The sequence below is a fragment of the Pygoscelis adeliae genome, unplaced genomic scaffold (genome assembly GCF_000699105.1).
Source record: "Pygoscelis adeliae isolate BGI_AS28 unplaced genomic scaffold, ASM69910v1 Scaffold130, whole genome shotgun sequence".
In the NCBI taxonomy this organism is placed as follows: domain Eukaryota; kingdom Metazoa; phylum Chordata; class Aves; order Sphenisciformes; family Spheniscidae; genus Pygoscelis; species Pygoscelis adeliae.
The window spans coordinates 531994-540528 of record NW_008824031.1 but is presented as its reverse complement, the minus strand read 5'-3'; positions in this window follow the sequence as shown (position 1 = coordinate 540528).

The window sequence follows — 8535 nt, the reverse complement described above, 5'->3', positions numbered from 1 at the left end:
GTGCCATGCTCGTTGGAAAGCAGCCACTACCCCCTCCCTCCCAGTCCCCTTCCTTCCCTTCTGGAGCAAGCCTGTGCTGGGCTGTGCTTGATGCCTCGGGAGCTTTGCTGCTCCTTTCTCAGAGCTGCTCGGCCCCTGCTGAGCTGGCCAGACTTTCGCACGTCGGCGGTGATGGGAAGGTTGGTTTAGAGTTGGACAGTGTTTACAAAACTGCAGAAATTAATAGGAAGTCAATGGCCAGGAGCAGGGCTGAAACCGCACTTTTAAAAGACAAAAAAAAAAAAAAGACGATGGAATTTCCAGTTTATTTGTGCAATTTCAAGCTGCAAAAAGGTTCTCAGTCCATGACATTTCCACATTACAAATTATTATAATAATAGTGGATTTTAATAGTTTTAAAGGGCTAATGCAGATAATCTTTATGTAGATGAATAAGAAACAGAAATACATGCAGAATGAAGTTCCTCACTTTCCACTGGGTCACTGCACTGATATTATTTCTAGCCTGTGGAAAGGTCTCTCGGACAGAATGTTTCTTGGGCTGTGACCGGCACTGTCTCTTACTCGGTGTTTGTATGAGGCTTAGCGCAGTGTTTCACAACCGGTGGCTTGCAAGCCCTCAGATAAAGAGGGTAGGAAAATTAGTCAGGAGGTTGCTTAAGCTTTGAAACAAATAGTTTCAGCGAGATAGGACGGAGTCCTGTCTCAATACCAATACCAAGCTGACAATGAAGCGTTTTCCACTCTGCAGTCCTGTGTGGCTGCAGTGTTTTCTGTCTCTGGTCCGAGGGCCCTGGGCTTTATGTAGCTGGGCAAATAGTTCAGAGTACGGCTGTGCAGTCAGAGGCAGGAAAACGTGTGCTTGCACTGCCGGTGCTTGGAGCCAACCAGACGTGACTCAGCCTTGAACTGGAAGCCGTGAGCTGCAGCCGTCAGTGCAGTGCTGTGCTCTGGCTAGCGAGTCTTATTGAGAGACTAGGTGTGTTAGCTCAAGCTCTGTGCTGTACCGGCACGACTGCATGAGGTTTGGAAGAGTTTTGGCTGTGATCCCGCCGGTTCAGAACGGGGACAGAGCTTGCTTGCCTCTGCCCGCTAAAGGCAACGTGGACTTGCTCTGAGTCTGCATTGTTTCTCTCATAATTACTGTTTAATTAAAGCGTTTAAGATATGTTTGTCTTTTTAATTTGGCTCCAGAGTAGGGCAGGAGGCCCACTCGTAATGTACTGTTTCCTTTAAGCCCAACCTGTCAAATTCTGATTACGTCTGAGATAGGCAGCGTTATGAAACAGTCCTGAGTGCTTCTGCAGACAAGCACATTCCTGCAGCAGAGCTAGCCTAAAAAATCCAGGAGCAGATGGAAGAAAGGCTAGGGAGGGTAATTAAATGTGGCTGTTCCCTAAGAAGTAAGCCTGTTGTAGCAGCTCAGCTGGGCCCCGTAAGCCAGGTACAGGGTACAACTTCATTGCGTGCGGTCTGCAGTCACAGCACACTGAGTTTAAGAGAAAGTGTTTTTGTATTGTTACAGCGTGTTAACGTGTGGACCACCAAAGGTGGCTGAAAGTTCTGCTCAGCCTTTAGTGAGGGTAAGCTTCTCCTTCACTGGTCTGAGCCTGGAAAGACTGTTGCTTTACCTGTAGGAGAGGGTTGGACAAAGAACAGCGGGCATCTGGTGCCTGTAAAACAAACCAAAGCATTCATAGTGAGTGAGTGAGCATTTGTGGGCTAACTGTAGCTTGATGTTGGATGATAATGATGCTGGCATCAAATGCTAGTGGCTTACAAAATGAGAATAGCACAGTCTGAGCACTCATCACACCAACTAATCCATGCACCAGCTAATACATGTCTGAATATGGCAACAATTGGCTGGCTGTATTGGCTCAGCTGGGTGTTTGTGCTGGCAAAAAATTTAAGAGAGTAGTAGACAGGTGATGGGAGGGAGGGTGTGTGGTTGTCAGTACAACAGTGGCAAAGCAAATCCATTCCCAGGCAGAAATCTGTCTGCCTCAGGCCACCAGCCTCAGGCCTTAGGTTTTATGGCTGTTGGTATCTGATCTATTTACTAGGAGGCCAGGGGATTAGGGATGACATGAGCTATGAAACAAGCGAAGAATGAGCTAAAAAGAACTTGTTCAGACTAAGAAACCGTTTGCGCTAAAACCAGCCCCACCGTGTTTATCCCGGTCAGCTAGTAACTTTATGGAACCAATAATAAATTGGTAAGAAGAGGTATTAATACGTTTTGACTGCAGGAAATACAGTGGAAACAGGACACGTGAAAGCTGTTAGGCTTGTACTAGTCTGCAAACTCTTTTAGCTTGCCTGGCTAAAGTGGTCATGTTGGAGTTAAGGATCCTTCACAGACAGCTGTAGAAATTACTGACCATCAGTTTCCTCTTACAGTGGAAAGGACCTGAAAGAAAGAGTGCCCTCATATTACAGTGTTTGTTTATGCTCCATAACCACCAGGATGTGACAAAATAAAAATAAAAGAAGTGTTTTCAGCAAGATTTATAGTTGCCAGCCAGTTCAGAGGAAGTGTGCTCCGTGGTGGGTGGTGGGTGATACGCAAAACTACAACAGCCAAAGGGGCTACAAAGCACGCTTGAGAAATTCCAGCCATGAAACCACAAATAATGCATATGCGCACTGGCCCACCAGCCAGTATGTGGCTTTGTGTTGGTAGTGGACATCTGTGGTAGGAACAAAGCCCAGATGACACGGAGGTAAGACTTTCAAAGCGGTACCTAGTGAGATACTAAAACCACGATAGAAACCTCTAGTGGCAAAGCACCGTGTGCTGTACCAAACAGCAAAGATATCCAGATTATGCAGTAGCAGTCAGCAAAGATGGATTTTAAAGTGCTGACTGTTGTTTGGGGTTTTATTTTAAGGCTTTTAAGCACTCTTCTGGATATCATCATGGTAGTTCTGTTTTAAGTTTGTAAGGGACAAGATTGTTTTGTAGTTGCAAAAGTGTTGCGTTATAAAGGTTTTCGGATAACTAGAGGAACACACCTACTTCCTTCATAACAGGGATTTTCTTTTAAACATACATATTGGACACTTGAATGCCATGTTGTCTGCTGCTGCTTAAAATATGTGTTCCATATCTAAGCATAAATACCATAGGGTATGACAGTTGCTACAGCAACTAAGCATCTACTATTAAATAGCACCCATAAGCTTAAAAAACATGTGCAGCCTGTCACTACAGAAGGTATTCCTTTCTTTGCAGCAAGCTAAGTACCATATTTTCATCTTGGGAGTTAGTCTGTTTCTGATGAATGTGTTTGTGCTGTGCATATGAAGATCCTTTTTCCCCCACCAGCTCTACCTTCCTTTGAAAACTGCAGATACTGTAAGAACAAAATAGCCTGAAGCGGTTGCAAGCTGAAGAAGTTAATGAATAATTCTTTTTTCATATATCCTTGAACATACATTAGAGTATGGCTTTCAGATCTTTTAGGCCAGATTTGAGGCTTACACCTTTGCTGTTCTGCATCTTTTGACATTACAGTGTTTTGCTCTTGAAACCAGCCTTTTGGAAGGCACTGTGCTGTTTCTGGAAGTTGTGTCCCTGAAAATTACAATACCAGCAGGGAACTAATTTCTGCAGTAGTGGCAAACTGGAGAGTTATAATTCAAAAGCACAGTTAAGGCTAACAAAACTTTTAAGAATATATAGGTCAGTTGTTTATTTTTAAGTTTGCCTTAAAGTTGTTAAGCATTTGGACCATGAAAACCAGGGGAAAAAAGTAGAAAAATAAGGACACTGAGTTTCTTACGCAGAACTTAATTCTAGTGGTTGAGACTTTAGTAACAAGCCGTTGACAACATTAGTGAAATGTGATTTTCTTTAGATCCATCATTAATAACAAGGAGAATAAAATTAAGCATCTGTAAGAGAAGTATGCTGGTATAGAAATTAATGCTTTATCTGCAAGTTAAATTGACTCTCTGTGCTCCTTGGAAGAGTAGACGAAGGCTGTGATGACTTGTTGGAGCGTTTGGATTGTTTCCAAATTTTGTTTTACAGTCTCGTGAATTGATGGGTTAAACTAGAAAACGTACTGTATCTACAAATGATTGCTGATGTTGATTTGATGGCGACTTATCTGAATTACACAGTCTATAAGAAAAAAATATGTCATAGTAGGAACGTAGCAATTATAGTTTAGGGAGGGTATCCAAAAATGAGCATAAGAAGTAGGTAAGCTAGGAGATGAAGAGGCATATTAAAAATTTATTTTTTTACCCTGTTTTTCCCTAAGAGAGTGATTGCTAATGCCTGTCTGCCTTATCTGGTTAAAGGGTTAACCCAATCAGAAGCATGAGTATGAACACAGACAACAGGCTGTGAGCTAGTCTTGTTCTCTGCTCCGGTCCTGTGCCTTGATGGGAATGACAGCTTTGACGTTTAGCAATAAAGGAATGTTAACTCATGTCTCCTGGTGCTCTGTCAGTAGCCCGTGGTTTCCCAGCAATCATTTCAACATGTCTAATGTTAACAGAATAATAAATCTTTAATTGGCCTTACTTAATCTGACTAACAAATAGCACCAAATGCCAATAGACTTGGGATAAAGTCAGCGGAGCTGCAGTGAGCAGTGATGCAGGATGATGTGGAGTGGTTTGCCAAGGCAGGGCGGCAGAGTGGGGCTCCCAAAAGAGTTGTTGAGACTTTGCTGGGTGTTTAAATATCGCAGGGGCTGGCCCAGCTGAATGCCTTAGGTGGTATGTTTGCCTCCTGCCACTTTTATCTTCTCCAGGGAATCACGGACAGATCCTGGCAAGTTCCACCATCCTCCATTTTTTATTGTGTGATGCAAGGGAATTGACTCTCTCTTTTTCTCCCCATGATTTTTCTTGCTTGTTTTCAGTTCTGTTTTTTTTGCTTCTTGTTTTTCTGCCTGTTTGTAGCCACCATTTGAAAAAGGTTGCGTGTTTCTGCCATAGCTGGATAAACGTTATAACCCTATATTGTGTCTGCCTCTGCAGCTCTCTGTATGGTAAGCATGAGCACACACACATGCATCTGTATGGACTGTTCTACCTAGCAGCACGAAGTCTTACAAATTTATGACTACAGGCTGCGAACTTAAGAGATGTAAGAGAGACTAATTTTTTTGCTTCCACAGTGAAGTTCACCATGGCCAGCAGGAGAAATAGGCTAGAGTCTGGTGCCCTCTTGTGACTACCTTAAACTCCTGGAAAAACATCATCCCGTGTCTTAGAAGGGATCAGGGATTGAATGACACTGGAAAACACAAAGAAATTTATCCAAAACAAAAGCTGGGAGTATAGAAAAGGGGAATTAACCTCTCAGTGTCATTTCTGAAATGCAACTTCTGCTGCGTGGTTCAGAGTAGAGGCAGTAGACTCACGACCCATAGTTGACTGATGTGTTGAATGTTTGGATGATACGTGGCTTTCATAAAAGCTTTTCTTCATGTTAGTCAATTGGACATACGATGCTGAAGCACTGACAAGTCAGGATTATACATTAACATTGTTTTGTATCGTAGAAAGATATGTCCAAACTACATTTCTACATAAGAAAATAATATTTTCTCCAAATTCTGGAGGTTTAAAGTCATTATGATCTGAAACTATAGGCCAGCAAAAAAAGTTCAGATTCACATTCAATTTTCCACAGCCTTCAGGGGAGGAGGGCTGGTTTCACAGCTTTGGTTTAACTTCACATTGATTTATTTGTAATGGTTTTCAGTATCTCCAGAGAAAAAAGATTATTTTCTGGGATTTTTCCTTGTACAGTGTTATTTCTCATCTTGGAATTTGACTAAGAAATGGTTCTAGTATCTGAAACCGAATGCTAAGAAAAAAAAAGGACAAATATTTAATATAATTTCCAGCTTCTTCCCTCTCATGAGAGGGGAATGTTTCTGTTCAGAAGAGGGAGTGACTCATCCTTGAATAAAGCAAGCAGGGTCCTCTCAGCCTCTCATTAGGGAAAGCCCCTTGCTGAGTTATAAAACCACACAAGCCTTTGAATTTTGCTTTTGTGGAGTGCTGAAGTTACCTGCTGACCTTTCGTTTCCCATCAAATCTTTTCCATTATTACGTTACAGTCTGTCTGTATCTGCTTCACACCCCTGTGTATGAAGGAAGTTCCCCATTCGCCCCCTTTTTCTTGTTTCTGATAAAAACTTCAGATTTGTACTTGGCCTGGCTAGAATCTCCTGCCTTTTGTTGACGGCCCATTCCCACAGTAACAGTCAAGAAAGCAAGAAGTTAGTCATACTCCTGAGTTCCCTTGTTATTTAATGTCCATTTTTCTTTCCTTTTGCATATTGCTGCATCCAGTCCTGAGTTTAGTTTGAGGCTTGTGCATTTGTTATCTTTGGGACACAGCTATTACTGCAAGCGGTGGTTAAGTGCACCATTCCATTGAGAGCTATGGACTGTCCATTTTCATAAGCCTTATTTTAGGAAAGATTTGAACAAAAGAATTAGAGGTAGACAGGAACCGTACATGCAGCTAAATGGAAAATTACAGGATTTTATTTTTTAATACCTTATCAAATGTCCTTTATCCAACAAATTGTCGTCACCTATAAATGTCAAACATACAATAATAAAAACTACCTGTAGTGGGTAGTGTGAGCCTAGTCTTCTCGACTACATTTAAGAAAGGCAAAAAAACCCCCTAAATTAATCAAATAGGTAAGCAATAGTGCTGTTGCCTCAAGCATGTCAGGCTCACACTGTCAGAGACCCATTCCAGAAATCTGGTGCTAAGAATGTGCTTCCCAACCCACGAAAACAGTGCCAGGAAGGGAAGAGCTTGAGCGGCAGTGTCCACATGGATATATCTCAAAGCACTAAGGATTTTAGAGATTAGTACTGGTGGCCTACTGTTTGCAGAAGTTGCAACAGCAAATACTGACTGTTTTCAGTCCTGTACCTGGAGAAGTACTACGAGCCTTGTGAGTGCTTGGCCCTGAGTGTTCCCAGTCTGGAAGTCAACTCTGCGGATCGGTATTACTCTTACCGTTTGGAAGCAGCAAAACACCTCCGAACACCAAAACATCCCAGTGAGGAAAAATCCCAGTGAAGTCCCCGAGGGTCTAGTGCCCATGTTACCAGAAGGAGACCCAAAGTTAAAATGAAAGTCTGCATTTTTTTTTTCTGCTGCCCCAGCACAAATAGAAGCAAATAAAGTGCTTTGAATCTGACCCTGAAAGTGCTGACTCATTAGAATTTGTGCTTTAGTACCTTATATTTGCCTCCACGCCTTTCACTGCTCCGTTGCAGTAAGTTCTGAATATGCATATGACACACCTGCTCACTCTTTCTAGTATCTCCTGCAAGGGCTTGTATTTTAAACCAAGAAGACAGACAATGCGCAAGGGAAGAAGTGTCCCATTTTACAGATGGGGAACTGTGATACAGGCTGATGCCTTTCTAAGTAGCTTTCTGAACACTTGGGTATTTGCATATTTGTTCGGAACATCTGCAACTTTAGGTTTACAAGGCTTTTCAGGACTTTGTATATCATTGTTGTGGTTTACCCTGTCAGGCAGCTAGACACCTGTTGTTCTTCGACCCTCAGCAACCCCACAACAGAAGGGTCCTTCGAGAGAGGTGGACAGCTGTTTAATTTCTTCCGTCTCCAAGGCAGCTATACCAAAAGCCCACCGGTACCCTTTTGGGTCCTTGAAGTACCCTCTCCTCAGGTAGTATATGCCAAGGATGCATGGAGCCCCTGGGCCAGTCACAACAGGGTGCTTTTGCCGTTCCTTCCCAGTTAGGCTCACTTCAGCCTTCAACACAGTTAGCTGTTGGGATCCCCCCCTCACCCCAGAAATACAGATGGGTTCTGCCCCTTTATAGCTTGATGGCATTAGGGTACACTGTGCACCAGTGTCTACTAGAGCCTTGTACTCCTGTGGGTCTGGTGTGCCAGGCCATCGAACCCACACGGTCCAGTAAACCTGGTTGTTCCTTTCCTCCACCGGGCGGGAGGCAGGGCCCCTCTAGTCCCGGTCATTGTATCCGCTACTCGCTTCTTGTAAATGCGAATCAAAAGTCCCTTTATTAAGATTGGAAGTAAAATCAGCCCTTCTACTCTGGGGAACTGCTCACTGGAAACTGGGGCAGCAATTTTCCTGGAAGAACCCCCTTTTTGTGATTGTTTTTCCTTGCAACTCACGTACCCGTGCCTCTAGGGTCGAGGTAGATTTTCCATCCCACTTCCCCATGTCTTCTCCGTGGTCACGTAGGTAAAACCACAGGGTGGCCCGTGGTGTGTATCCACTATATCCTCTCTCTTGAGCAGAGGGATGCTTACTCCTAATGGCTGAGATACCGGTCCATACAGGTGGGGAGTAAGACATATCCTCTTCGAATCGCTGGAATTCCCGGGAGAGTTGCTCAGCTAACATGTCCGGCAGTTTCTCCACAGCTGAGATGCAGGCCCGTAGGGAGGAAGAGAGGCTTTCTTCGTATTGCTGGAGTTGGCCAGCCAGTTCATCCACCGTTTGTTCCTCTCCGTCTTTCCAGGTATTTACT